This window comes from Schistocerca nitens, chromosome 2, assembly GCF_023898315.1.
Source record: "Schistocerca nitens isolate TAMUIC-IGC-003100 chromosome 2, iqSchNite1.1, whole genome shotgun sequence".
Taxonomy (NCBI): domain Eukaryota; kingdom Metazoa; phylum Arthropoda; class Insecta; order Orthoptera; family Acrididae; genus Schistocerca; species Schistocerca nitens.
In genome coordinates, this window is record NC_064615.1 from 366,485,777 (window position 1) to 366,501,531 (window position 15,755).

The following is a 15,755-nucleotide window of genomic DNA, read 5'->3' on the forward strand; positions in this document are numbered from 1 at the left end:
ATATGATAGTTATACATATGACATTTAGTTTTACAAGGTGCGTTTAACTTAAGTATTACATAGAAGATCAAGAAGAAGGTGAATATTTTGCATTCTCAGCAAGAGATTCGCTTAGCAACATAAATACAGGGAAATGTAGTTCCATTTCATAATATAGAACTAAAAAAAATATAATTTAAACCATCAAAAATATGTGTACAGAGTGAAAAGCGGAAGGAATGACCGAAGGGAAAAAAGTAGTCACTCGCTATTAGCAACGTCTTCACATATGCCACAATCAAGCAAATCTTATCAGCAGCAGCTTGGTTTATCTGGCGCTTAAAGATTTTAAAGGCGTATTTTGGAATTACTGCAGATCCTGATAGGTAGCGGTGATGGAAAAAAGGGAAACAGAGAAATATGTACGCAGTGGTAATCTGAAACCAATAAAAAGGATCCTTAGGCGGAAACAGTATCACTAGACGCTTATTTGAATTACACCAACCAGCCGATACACGACATTCATTCTTTACAAGACTTTAAAAGTCTAAGGTCATTCCTTCCTCTTCTCTTCACTCTGTTCACATATTTTTGATGCTTTAAATTATATTTCGCTTAGTTCTGTATTATGAAAACCACATGAAAAGATAAATGTTTATATAGGGAGCTGAACAAATATGGACAAGAAAATTTGAGACATTACAACGCTCGAATTTACGATGTACAAAACACATCACCCGGCAAGTAATAGAGCATACATGCAGGAAGACTGGCCAGACTTTTGGGGGGATTTTTTTTTCATTTAACCACATGTGAAACCCACCGCCTTGACAACTAAGGTGGGTTGTTAGCTTACTGAATTCAGTATATATGGAGCAAGTCATGGTCTCTTAGCCGTTGCAGCCACTCACATATGTCTTGTTTGCGAGTGACTGCACCGTTTCCCGTCCCCAGCCACGAGGAGGCGGACCAGATCTTCATTATCACATGCTGCATACGTGGTTTAGTGTTACTTTACAAAAGTATAACAGTATTAATAAACTTTTAACAAATGTATGAAAACAAGAAGAAAAAAGAACACATTGAATTAAAATCGATATTACTTTAAAAAGTTTTAAAGAAGAAGGAGGATATATAACGATAGATGGATAGGAGTTCTGCAGAGAAGAGTAAAGACAAAGTTACTTTAGATATAAAGTGAGGATTGAAATATCGAGATAGAAATCTATTTGTAGTGGTTATGGAAAAGAGAGAGCCAGAGATCTAGAGTTATGTAGAGGAATATAGAAAGTAACAGGTTCCCTTTCCCCATAAAAGGTACGATAGCTCGAAAGGTGTGAGCGTATCGCGCTCATGAGTTCATGCGATGTAAAGAGAAGTTTATATACACTCCTGGAAATGGAAAAAAGAACACATTGACACCGGTGTGTCAGACCCACCATACTTGCTCCGGACACTGCGAGAGGGCTGTACAAGCAATGATCACACGCACGGCACAGCGGACACACCAGGAACCGCGGTGTTGGCCGTCGAATGGCGCTAGCTGCGCAGCATTTGTGCACCGCCGCCGTCAGTGTCAGCCAGTTTGCCGTGGCATACGGAGCTCCATCGCAGTCTTTAACACTGGTAGCATGCCGCGACAGCGTGGACGTGAACCGTATGTGCAGTTGACGGACTTTGAGCGAGGGCGTATAGTGGGCATGCGGGAGGCCGGGTGGACGTACCGCCGAATTGCTCAACACGTGGGGCGTGAGGTCTCCACAGTACATCGATGTTGTCGCCAGTGGTCGGCGGAAGGTGCACGTGCCCGTCGACCTGGGACCGGACCGCAGCGACGCACGGATGCACGCCAAGACCGTAGGATCCTACGCAGTGCCGTAGGGGACCGCACCGCCACTTCCCAGCAAATTAGGGACACTGTTGCTCCTGGGGTATCGGCGAGGACCATTCGCAACCGTCTCCATGAAGCTGGGCTACGGTCCCGCACACCGTTAGGCCGTCTTCCGCTCACGCCCCAACATCGTGCAGCCCACCTCCAGTGGTGTCGCGACAGGCGTGAATGGAGGGACGAATGTAGACGTGTCGTCTTCAGCGATGAGAGTCGCTTCTGCCTTGGTGCCAATGATGGTCGTATGCGTGTTTGGCGCCGTGCAGGTGAGCGCCACAATCAGGACTGCATACGACCGAGGCACACAGGGCCAACACCCGGCATCATGGTGTGGGGAGCGATCTCCTACACTGGCCGTACACCACTGGTGATCGTCGAGGGGACACTGAATAGTGCACGGTACATCCAAACCGTCATCGAACCCATCGTTCTACCATTCCTAGACCGGCAAGGGAACTTGCTGTTCCAACAGGACAATGCACGTTCGCATGTATCCCGTGCCACCCAACGTGCTCTAGAAGGTGTAAGTCAACTACCCTGGCCAGCAAGATCTCCGGATCTGTCCCCCATTGAGCATGTTTGGGACTGGATGAAGCGTCGTCTCACGCAGTCTGCACGTCCAGCACGAACGCTGGTCAAACTGAGGCGCCAGGTGGAAATGGCATGGCAAGCCGTTCCACAGGACTACATCCAGCATCTCTACGATCGTCTCCATGGGAGAATAGCAGCCTGCATTGCTGCGAAAGGTGGATATACACTGTACTAGTGCCGACATTGTGCATGCTCTGTTGCCTGTGTCTATGTGCCTGTGGTTCTGTCAGTGTGATCATGTGATGTATCTGACCCCAGTAATGTGTCAATAACGTTTCCCCTTCCTGGGACAATGAATTCACGGTGTTCTTATTTCAATTTCCAGGAGTGTAGTACTATGTGTGTGCCCTGCAAATGTGCTGCGCTCTATTTTATATTATGTTTTTAGCATATTATTGACATACACATTTACTGATGGATTTACATTGATGATATCTGCTGATGGACACATATACTACATTCTTCCAATAATTACATCTGTTCTTACTACTTGGCTCTGTATTGTATACCACAACAAAGTTCTAATTTCTATTTCAAGATAATTTATCACATGTCCTACTCCTTAGACTGATTTCATGTATCTGAATTATTATACATTTGTACATTGTATACCTCCTAAAAGCAATGCTGACATATTAATTTTATGTTACTTTCAGGGATACAGAAAACATATTAAATACGTATTACAAGAAAATACTTATCTCAGTACACAACACAATACACAAGTAATCATGAAATACCCAGAAAGTAAGTAAGAACAGGCGACATCTGTGCCTTTTGTGAGTTTTAAGTGATGCTACTACCATATTTGCACGCACTGTTACGGTTTTATAACGTATCGTCCTATATGATGCATATCTTTTGTGAAATTGTGAGCCCAAATAATGGGATTAAGGTTTTAAACCAAAAGCAACACATGCCACACAGTCGTGATCCTACAACTGTGCAGTACAATTTTACATAATGATTTTAAATTACAACGGAATTACATGTGAGAGAACTACATTGAAATGTGCAGTGTTCAAAAGTCAGGCTACAACATTAGCAATATATAGTTATATATATATTTTACATCTTTGCCTTAATCTGTTCTCGGATTTGTTCATTCGAATAAAAGTGATTTTTTAAAAAAATGTTCAAATGGGTGTGAAATCTTATGGGACTTAACAGCTAAGGTCGTCACTCTCTAAGCTTACACACTACTTAACCTAAATTATCCTAAGGACATACACACACACCCATGCCCGAGGGAGGACTCGAACCTCCGCCGGGATCAGCCACACAGTCCATGACTGGAGCGCCTGAGACCGCTCGGCTAATCCCGCGCGGCACTGATTTAAAAGTGTGCTAACAATCGTTTCAGAACACTCTTATTACTACTTGTTACAGAAGCTTCAAACATGCTAATTGTTGAAGGCACTTCTGGTTATCTTACAGTTGCTTGCCCTTGTTGCTTAGAAGCTGAATTAAGCAGAAACAGACAATTACTAACACAAACAGACAACTTTATCTTCTTCAAAAAGGTGGCTAAGCACTGCAAAAGCACTACCGTGTTGTGATTGGTCTACATACACCTTTGTCTTATATAATATTGTTAACATTTAAAGCAAGATTTTAATAATTTACTTCATATTGTAGCCAATGGATGTCACACTTACTTATGATTGATAAACTAAAACATGTGAACATGACGATATATGAGTTTTGAAATTGCTTATTGCGAATAATTACAAGTAATTACTAATTGTTACACAGATTGACTGAAAGTTATACAATTAGTCTTCTAGAGGGTCCTAACCCCATCTAGTTAAATCTACATTAAGGAGATAAAAGACATTAAAGGCTCTGAGCGGCACATTTATATATACCACCTGTAACAGCGGGCACAGGCCCTTTAAATGTAGCTACTTTGGTATTGTAATTATTACACACATTACTTAAAGTATGTGCACTCTCTTCGTTGTTGGGGCGTCAGCCATCAGCTACTGGTATGGTATAACTGCAAAGGGTGTAAAATGTACTGACAACTACAGACATTTCCAGACCTTTGTTTATATGTAATCGTTGCTCGTGAGGAATTTTCATATAATTGAAAAGCCTTCATGATTACTTCCAGGCTTGATACTTCGATTCAGGTATGTTCTCCATATTGACGCGGAATCTCATTCTACATCCATTTCACTTTGTGTGCCATTTCCAGAGCTAGTGTCAGTACTTGTGTCTGTAGTGTAATTTTGGCCTTGTGTTGCATGATGTTGCTGCCTCCTACCATTACGATTCTGCCTCCTAAAAAGATCATAAATATCTGTAGAGACCTTATCTGTTGTGTCATTCAGTATATTCCACGTTTCTTGGTTACGTATTTTTTGTTTTATATCTGTATCATCTAGTACTTGCCGTACATACGTATGGGTGTTACACTTAAGTGTAACATGTTCGGGGGCCCCCAATTCACCACAGACACATATGTCACTCTCGACTCACCCAACACGTGTTAGATGTACAGGGTATTGCCCATGGCCCGTTAAAAAGCGGACCACCCCACGGCTTGGATCTACATGTGTTAACCTCAGCCTTTCCTCAATATCCAGAAAGAAGGAATAGACGCGACGACCTTGTCAGAGGAGTCCCACTCCCTTTGCCATGTTACATTACGCCATTTTTTAAGTCCCAGTCTGTGAGTGATCTCTTCCCCAGTAATCTCCCGCACCTTATCTCCACTTCCTTTTTGAAGCCAGTAGGAGGCAGCCCTATATTTTATTGTGATGTCAATGGGGTAGATTCCCATGAGCACACAAAGAGCTTCCACAGATGTTGTGCTGAAAGCGCCAGTCATTCTCAGAAGCGTACTTCTCTGTCCTCTTCTAATGATAGTTTTGTTGGTTTGTAACACTAATCGGTGTGCCCAGAAGTACTTGCTGCGAAGCATGCTATGGATTCGAAGATCGCTATATGATATGTCCGTAGTATCTTTAGAGGCAATCTGTACTGTGTCGAGTTCAACCTAGCCAACTTATGCATGATTTTGCTGGCTTTATCTATTGTGAGTTTCATATGTTCGCTGAAATTCTGTTTTCATCTAAGTGTGGGCCAAGGTAACGCGTAACCCGTTTCCTCTGTATGCTTACATCGTTTAGCTTTAGGATAGGATTTCCCTGCAGTACTCCTTTGAGTAGTATGTAAACCGTTTTGTTAGCAGCAATATGAAGTTTATTTTCACTACACCAATCGTCGATTTTCATAGGGAGTTGTGTGCCGTTTTGTTCGAGCACAGCTCGTGAGTTTGCCGACGTCAGAAGAAGGAGATCGTCAGCATAAGCAACCACATCTCTTACACTACAGGGTGATTCAAAAAGAATACCACAACTTTAGGAATTTAAAACTCTGCAACGACAAAAGGCAGAGCTAAGCACTATCTGTCGGCGAATTAAGGGAGCTATAAAGTTTCATTTAGTTGTACATTTGTTTGCTTGAGGCGCTGTTGACTAGGCGTCAGCGTCAGTTGATGCTACGATGGCGACCGCTCAACAGAAAGCTTTTTGTGTTATTGAGTACGGCAGAAGTGAATCGACGACAGTTGTTCAGCGTGCATTTCGAACGAAGTATGGTGTTAAACCTCCTGATAGGTGGTGTATTAAACGTTGGTATAAACAGTTTACAGAGGTTGGGTGTTTGTGCAAAGGGAAAAGTTCTGGACGGCCGAGAACGAGTGATGAAAATGTAGCACGCATCCAGCAAGCATTTGTTCGCAGCCCAGGAAAATCGACTCGCAGAGCTAGCAGAGAGCTGCAAATTCCACAATCAACTGTATGTAGAGCCCTACGAAAAAGGTTAGTTATGAAACCTTATCGTCTGAAATTGGTTCAAGCACTGTCTGCAGCTGATAAGATTAAAAGAATCGATTTCTGTGATTTTATCCTTGCTCAAATGGAAACAGATGAATCTTTCGTTTCAAAGATTGTGTTTAGTGATGAAGCAACTTTCCACACTAACGGGAAAGTCAACCGTCACAATGTCTGTATATGGGGCACTGAGAATCCGCGGGAAACAACTCAGTATGAACGTGACTCGCCTAAGGTGAACGTTTTCTGTGCCATTTCAGCCAATAAAGTTTTTGGTCCCTTTTTCTTCGAAGGTGCTACTGTAACTGGACTACAGTATCTGGAGATGTTAGAGAATTGGCTGTTCCCTCAGCTCGAACAAGTAGCACAACAATTCATATTTCAGCAGGATGGAGCGCCACCACATTGGCACTTATCTGTCCGTAACTACCTGAACGTCAACAACCCGAGGCGATGGATCGGCCGCCAGGCAGCCCGTGACAGAGCACTTCATCACTGGCCTCCAAGAAGCCCTGATCTTACCCCCTGCGATTTTTTCTTATGGGGGTACGTTAAGGATATGGTGTTTCGGCCACCTCTCCCAGCCACCATTGATGATTTGAAACGAGAAATAACAGCAGCTATCCAAACTGTTACGCCTGATATGCTACAGAGAGTGTGGAACGAGTTGGAGTATCGGGTTGATATTGCTCGAGTGTCTGGAGGGGGCCATATTGAACATCTCTGTACTTGTTTTTGAGTGAAAAAAAAACCTTTTTAAATACTCTTTGTAATGATGTATAACAGAAGGGTATATTATGTTTCTTTCATTAAATACACATTTTTAAAGTTGTGGTATTCTTTTTGAATCACCCTGTATTATCTTGGGCCATAATGACCAAAAGGCGCTCAAAGACGATGTCCCAAAAAATCGGGCCGCATATCGAGACTTGTGGGCAGCCTTTGTTAATTCGTTTAACTACCTTGCCCGTGCTTCCCCTCCACTCCACCACTTTATTGCGGCAATAGTCTAATAGACTGTTATATAGAGATGTAGGTAGTTGGATCTCTCTAAGGCGAGCAAAGAGTGATGGCTACCATAAATTGCCAAAGCTCCGGGTACATCGATAAGTATAGTTATCACGTACTTGTCACGAGTACTGTTCGTAATTTATAATGCTTGATTAATAGCATCGTCTATGCCTTCTCCTCTCTGAAGCCATACTGGAAGGGTGTAAGGCCGGTGAGACGTCTTTGTGACTGTAGCCTGTCACACAAAAGCTTTTCCTGCACGTTAGCCAATGTGTTTAATAAGCCTATAGGACGGTATGTTTTAAAATCAGAAGGGTCCTTGTCCTCAAATTTTTTAATGATGACCGCCTCAGCTGTCCACAAGTGTGGGATTCTACCTAGGCTTAGTGCATCGTTAAACAATTTGGTAAGAAACGGCGTAATTTGCGTGACTGTTTATTTTATTGTTTCTGGAAAAAATTTATCTGGGCCAGGTGCTTTGCCATTCTTAAGTTGGTTGATGGCTATTGCAACTTCTTCTTGTGAGAATGGCAAAGTAACTCTGTCACTTACATACACTACTGGCCATTAAAACTGCTATACCAAGAAGAAATGCAGATGATAAACAGGTATTCATTGGATAAATATATTATACTAAAACTGACATGTGATTATATTTTCACGCAATTTGGTTGCATAGATCCTGAGAAATCAGTACCCATAACAACCACATCTGACCATAATAACGGCCTTGATACACCTGGGCATTGAGTGAAACAGAACTTGGATGGCGTTTACAGGTCCAACTGCACATGCAGCTTCAACACTATACCACAGTTCATCAAGAGTAGTGACTGGCGTATTGTGACGAGCCAGTTGCTCGGCCACCATTGACCAAACGTTTTCAGTCGGTGAGAGATCTGGAGAATGTGCTGGTCAGGGCAGCAGTCGAACATTTTCTGTATCCAGAAAGGCCCGTACAGGACCTGCAACATGCGGTCGTGCATTATCCTGCTGAAATGTAGGGTTTTGCAGGGATCGAATGAGGGGTAGAGCCACGGGTCGTAATACATATGAAATGTAACGTCCACTGTTCAAAGTGACGTCAATGCGAACAAGAGGTGACCTAGACGTGTAACCAATGGCACCCCATACCATCACGCCGGGTCATACACCAGTATGGAGATGACGAATACACGCTTCCAATGTGCGTTCACCCAAATGTCGCCAAACTCGGATGCGACCATCATGATGCTGTAAACAGAACCTGGATTCATCCGACAAAATGACGTGTTGCCATTCGTGCACCCAGGTTCGTCGTTAAGTACACCATTGCTGGCGCTCCTGTCTGTGATGCAGCGTCAAGGGTAACCGCAGCCACGGTCTCCGACCTGATAGTTCATGCTGCTGCAAACGTCGTCGAACTGTTCGTGCAGATGGTTGTTGTCTTGCAAACGTCCCCATCTGTTGACTCAGGGATCGAGACGTGGCTGCACGATCCGTTACAACCAAGCGGATAAATGGCTGTCATCTCGACTGCTAATCATACGAGGGCGTTGGGATCCAGCACGGTGTTCCGTATTACCCTCCTGAACCCACCGATTCCATATTCTGCTAACAGTCATTGGATCTCGACCAACGCGAGCAGCAATGTCGCGACACGATAAACCGCAATCGCGATCGGCTACAATCCGACCTTTATCAAAGTCGGAAGCGTGATGGTTCGCATTTCTCCTCCTTACACGAGGTATCATAACAACGTTTCACCAGGCAACGCCGGTCAACTGCTGTATGAGAAATCGGTTGAAAAATTTCCTCATGTCAGCACGTTGTAGGTGTCGCCACCGGCGCCAACCTTGTGTGAATGCTCTGAAAAGCTGATCATTTGCATATCACAGCATCTTATTCCTGTCGGTAAAATTTCGCGTCTGTAGCACGTCATCTTCGTGGTGTAGCAGTTGTAATGGCCAGAAGTGTAATTTTCCCTCATTTTCCGTCTTTGATCTAAGTGACACTGTTCATCCTGCGTATGATCATCGTCTGGCAGCAGTCTGCTTAATAGATACTCAGCCGAACTCCGCCACCCGTCTGTCATGGTACCATCAGTTTGTTTTAATGTTGAGAGTAAAGTCGGTGCTCTTATGCGTTCTGACTGAAGTTTATATGGCTGCCTCCATATGTCTTTTTGTAATTCCGATTTAACAAAATTGGCCCAGTGATTCTTCCTAGTTTTGTGCAATTCCTCCTTATATTTCTGTCTTGGATTTCTGTAGAGTTCAAGCCTAATTTGTCTTTCCGGCGCCGTTTTCGCTATCTGATAGTGCTTTCTTTTGACCCTAGATTCCTTGCGGAATCTTGTCAGTTCCGCTGACCATGGCAGCTGCTTTCCACCCTTATCATGTACCGTAGGAACAGCTACATGCTGCGCCTTCTGTAAGACATTTGTTAGAACGTGTGGCCTGTAGCCAATGCTGTCGTTGATTGTTGACAATGATGCTGCCGCACCATATCTCTGAGTTTTGGCCAGTTTGCCTTACTCATCAATAAACGCTGGTGTCGTGTGTCCCTGTGCTGTACGTTCATAGAACGGTTTATCCCAATAACAGTGAGATTATGGTCACTATGTGTAGCTCGGTACATAACCTCCCAGGTATTAATGAATGGTATGAATTTGGTGTTAGCTAGAGAAATGTCAATGTTGCTTTCGCCTCCCGCATGTCCGCGAAAAGTTGGTGGTTGTCCTACTTTATTTAACACGAATAAGTTGCACTCATTAATTGCATCTATCCCTACTTGACCCCTATCGTCCGTTCTACTCGAGTGTCATAACGTCGACTTCGCATTTATATCTGCCACAATTAAAAGTTTTTATCTTCCGAATATTGAGCTATGTCCCTTATTTTGTCAACAAAAGGTTGGATGTCGTAAGAGAATTGAGCATATACTGACGATACTATCCATATTTCTTGGCCTACAGCTGTTTCAGCGGTGGCCACGTGTTCAGAGCATAGCTGAGCAGTCTTTGTAACTGCTTTATAAATTCTTACATGAATTTTTAGGGGAGTTGTTTTAGTGTGGTTCCTATAGATTCTTTTTGCGTTATTGTACATTGTTGACGGTTTCATATTCTGTGCGCTCTATCTGCCTTTTATATATATGTCTATATGTCGGACACTCAGCCCCCCCCCCCCCCCCCCCGCTTTATTACATACCCTGTTTCTATATGTACATGGTATACATCCTGCTGTAGTTTCCTCCTTGCACTCCGATTGTTTGTGGCCTGTTTTGGCACATTTACCACATACTGTAGGTTTTTCACAGTACTTCGGTGAGTGCCCAAGACCTCAGCATTTAAAGCATCGTTGAACAGCCACGTAATGTTCAATGTGAAGTGACTCAAACTGTATGTAGACCCTTTCTTTTTGTAAGAGAAGGAGCGTAACCCTTGGTGTTACTTCAAGAATATTGTTGACAGTTCGTCTTCCCCTTGTGCTCTTTTTAAATTTTATTTTAACCTCGTTTTGGAACTATTCCTTGTTTATATGCTCACTGAGATTAATTTCATACAGCTCCTCTAGGAACTCTTCATCAGTGAGGGATGTTGCTACTCTGTATACTGCAAGGAAAGGCCTAAATTTCCTTGGTTCCTCACATCTAATTTTTTGTAGCTGTGCCGTTTTAGCGTTTGTTTGTCCTGTTGTGTTTCGGTTTCTATTATTACTGTGTTTACTGTGGATCGTATTGCCTTGATTGTAAGCTTGTTTTGCTTGGGGTTTACACTCGTGGAGATTGCCTCACGTATGGCCCTGGCATCCTGATTTGTTTGGGATTTAAGGAAGAGAGTGCTCGACTGTTTGGATTTTGCCTGCTGTATATGCTCCTGTACCCTGTTTCATGGTCTTGTGCATGCAGCAGCTACAGCCGCGAAAGACAGTGGGAAGGGTTTACTTTCATTTTTGAGTTTCTGGTTTTCTAGCTTAAGCTCCACAATCTCCGCTTCTAATTTTTGTATTCGCTCTAATGAAACGGGAGGTGCAGCCGCCGCAAGTTCTTTACGGAGTTCTGCATTTTCCTATCGGAGCTCCTCATTTTGACCACGCAGTTTCACTTGCCCTAGCGCTAACGCCCAAATCTTATCCCTTACTTGAGACATAACTGTGGATGACATTTTTTTCTGCTTTAACTCTTGTTGGAAGTCAGCTAGTATCTCGTCAACCGCTTGTATCATGCGCGATTCCATTTTAGACCTTTGCGGAACTGATTCAGTTGAATATGTCCGCCTTATACCGCCTGTGTTTCTAGCCACCGGCGTTCCATCAGTACTTCGCCTACTGATGGACGCAATAGTGACGTTTGTGCCTGGTGTGCAATCACCACGAGCCTTAGCGGAAGCCAGCTCAGCCCAACTAGTTTTCTCCAGTGTCCGCGTATTTCAGACGGATAAGGACTTTTAACACTGTGAAAATACTTCCCCACATGCAAAGCAAAATATGACAGAAAAAGCATACTACACAGATTATGTTATTAATAGTTATATATTAGCTATTAGTAATCTTACAGCTATCCAAAAATGTTTATTGGTCCACCACGTGGCTCTCGTATTGTGCCTTATCGACATTAGAACGCAAAGGCAGTGGTGCTCGCCCTGTGCTGAGTACAGCGCAGCACGACAACCATACGTGAAACTACGTGCGTCAGCGAAAAGCTATTACGCGATAAATGATCAACAGCGGCCGTCATCTGAAATCAAGCCACTTTCCAAAAAACTGTTTGCCATTCAAAACTAAGTTTTTATCACAGTAGGGACCTAATGCAGTGTTTTTTAACGTTGTTGTTGTTGTTGTGGTCTTCAGTCCTGAGACTGGTTTGATGCAGCTCTCCATGCTACCCTATCCTGTGCAAGCTTCTTCATCTCCCAGTACCTACTGCAACCTACATCCTTCTGAATCTGCTTAGTGTTTTCATCTCTTGGTCTCCCTCTACGTTTTTTACCCTCCACGCTGCCCTCCAACGCTAAATTTGTGATCCCTTGATGCCTCAAAACATGTCCTACCAACCGATCCCTTCTTCTAGTCAAGTTGTGCCACAAACTTCTCTTCTCCCCAATCCAATTCAATATCTCCTCATTAGTTATGTGATCTACCCAACTTAACTTCAACATTCTTCTGTAGCACCACATTTCGAAAGTTTCTATTCTCTTCTTCTCCAAACTGGTTATCGTCCATGTTTCACTTCCATACATGGCTACACTCCATACAAATACTTTCAGAAACGACTTCCTGGCACTTAAATCTATACTCGATGTTAACAAAATTCTCTTCTTCAGAAACGATTTCCTTGCCATTGCCAGTCTACATTTTATATCCTCTCTACTTCGACCATCATCAGTTATTTTACTCCCTAAATAGCAAAACTCCTTTACTACTTTAAGTGTCTCATTTCCTAATCTAATCCCCTCAGCATCACCCGATTTAATTTGACTACATTCCATTATCCTCGTTTTGCTTTTGTTGATGTTCATCTTATATCCTCCTTTCAAGACACTGTCCATTCCGTTCAACTGCTCTTCCAAGTCCTTTGCTGTCTCTGACAGAATTACAATGTCATCGGCGAAACTCAAAGTTTTTACTTCTTCTCCATGAATTTTAATACCTACTCCGAATTTTTCTTTTGTTTCCTTTACTGCTTGCTCAATATACAGATTGAATAACATCTGGGAGAGGCTACAACCCTGTCTCACTCCTTTTCCAACCACTGCTTCCCTTTCATACCCCTCGACTCTTATAACTGCCATCTGGTTTCTGTACAAATTGTAAATAGCCTTTCGCTCCCTGTATTTTACCCCTGCCACCTTCAGAATTTGAAAGAGAGTATTCCAGTTAACGTTGTCAAAAGCTTTCTCTAAGTCTACAAATGCTAGAAACGTAGGTTTGCCTTTTCTTAATCTGTTTTCTAAGATAAGTCGTAAGGTTAGTATTGCCTCACGTATTCCAACATTTCTACGGAATCCAAACTGATCTTCCCCGAGGTCAGCTTCTACCAGTTTTTCCATTCGTCTGTAAAGAATTCGCGTTAGTGTTTTGCAGCTGTGACTTATTAAACTGATAGTTCGGTAATTTTCACATCTGTCAACACCTGCTTTCTTTGGGATTGGAATTATTATATTCTTCTTGATGTCTGTGGGTATTTCGCCTGTCTCATACATCTTGCTCACCAGATGGTAGAGTTTTCTCATGACTGGCTCTACCAAGGCCATCAGTAGTTCTAATGGAATGTTGTCTACTCCCGGGGCCTTGTTTCGACTCAGGTCTTGCAGTGCTCTGTCAAACTCTTCACGCAGTATCTTATCTCCCATTTCATCTTCATCTACATCCTCTTCCATTTCCATAATATTATCCTCAAGTACATCGCCCTTGTATAAACCCTCTACTCCTTCCACCTTTCTGCCTTCCCTTCTTTGCTTAGAACTGGGTTGCCATCTGAGCTCTTGATATTCGTACAAGCGCTTCTCTACTCTCCAAAGGTCTCTTTAATTTTCCTGTAGGCAGTATCTATCTTACCCCTAGTGAGACAAGCCTCTACATCCTTACTTTTGTCCTCTAGCCATCCCTGCTTAGCCATTTTGCACTTACTGTCGATCTCATTTTTGAGACGTTTGTATTCCTTTTTGCCTGCTTCATTTACTGCATTTTTATATTTTCTCCTTTCATCAATTAAATTCAATATTTCTTCTGTTACCCAAGGATTTCTATTAGCCCTCGTCTTTTTACCTACTTGATCCTCCGCTGCCTTCACTACTTCATTCCTCAGAGCTACCCATTCTTCTTCCACTGTATTTCTTTCCCCCATTCCTGTCGATTGTTCCCTTATTCTCTCCCTGAAACTGTCTACAACCTCTGGTTCTTTCAGTTTATCCAGGTCCCATCTCCCTATATTCCCACCCTTTTGCAGTTTCTTCAGTTTCAACCTGCAGTTCATAACCAATAGATTGTGGTCAGAATCCACATCTGCCCCTGGAAATGTCCTACAATTTAAAACCTGGTTCCTAAATCTCTGTCTTACCATTATATAATCTATCTGATACCATTTAGTATCTCCAGGATTCTTCCAGTTATACAACCTTCTTTTATGATTCTTGAACCAAGTGTTAGCTATGATTAAGTTATGCTCTGTGCAAAATTCTACAAGGCGGCTTCCTCTTTCATTTCCTCCCCCCAATACATATTCACCTACTATATTTCCTCCTCTCCCTTTTCCTACTGACGGATTCCAGTCACCCATGACTATTAAATTTTCGTCTCCCTTCACTACCTGAATAATTTCTTTTATCTCGTCATACATTTCATCAATTTCTTCATCATCTGCAGAGCTAGTTGGCATATAAACTTGTACTACTGTAGTAGGCATGGGCTTTGTGTCTATCTTGGCCACAATAATGCGTTCACTATGCTGTTTGTAGTAGCTAATCCGCACTCCTATTTTTTATTCGTTATTAAACCTACTCCTTCATTACCCCTATTTGATTTTGTATTTATAACACTGTAACCACCTGACCAAAAGTCTTGTTCCTCCTGCCACCGAACTTCACTAATTCCCACTATATCTAACTTTAACCTATCCATTTCCCTTTTTAAATTTTCTAACCCACCTGCCCGATTAAGGGATCTGACATTCCACGCTCCGATCCGTAGAATGCCAGTTTTCTTTCTCCTGATAACGACGTCCTCTTGAGTAGTCCCCGCCCAGAGATCCGAATGGGGGACTATTTTACCTCCGGGATATTTTACCCAAGAGGACGCCATCAATACTTAATCATACAGTAAAGCTGCATGACCTCGGGAAAAATTACGGCTGTAGTTTCCCCTTGCTTTCAGCCGTTCGCAGTACCAGCACAGCAAGGCCGTTTTGGTTAATGTTACAAGGCCAGATCAGTCAATCATCCAGACTGTTGCCCCTGCAACTACTGAAAAGGCTGCTGCCCCTCTTCAGGAACCACATGTTTGTCTGGCCTCTCAACAGATACCCCTCCGTTGTGGTTGCACCTACGGTACGGCCATCTGTATCGCTGAGGCACGCAAGCCTCCCCACCAGCGGCAAGGTCCATGATTCATGGCCCTTAAATACTTCTGTCTTTCTTTAGTTAACCAACAACAGAGTTTAATTATTGCTGTTCTCACGCAAACAATTAACCTTGAACCGTTACCAGAAATTTTCAATCACATGTTGTCCAAAATCGCAAATAACAAAGTTCACTAGAATTTAAGTGTCAGTTACTATGAAATCAGTCTGTTTTGTGCTTTTATTTGTGGTTTCTACGAAAATTGATGGCATATACACTCCTGGAAATGGAAAAAAGAACACATTGACACCGGTGTGTCAGACCCACCATACTTGCTCCGGACACTGCGAGAGGGCTGTACAAGCAATGATCACACGCACGGCACAGCGGACACACCAGGAACCTC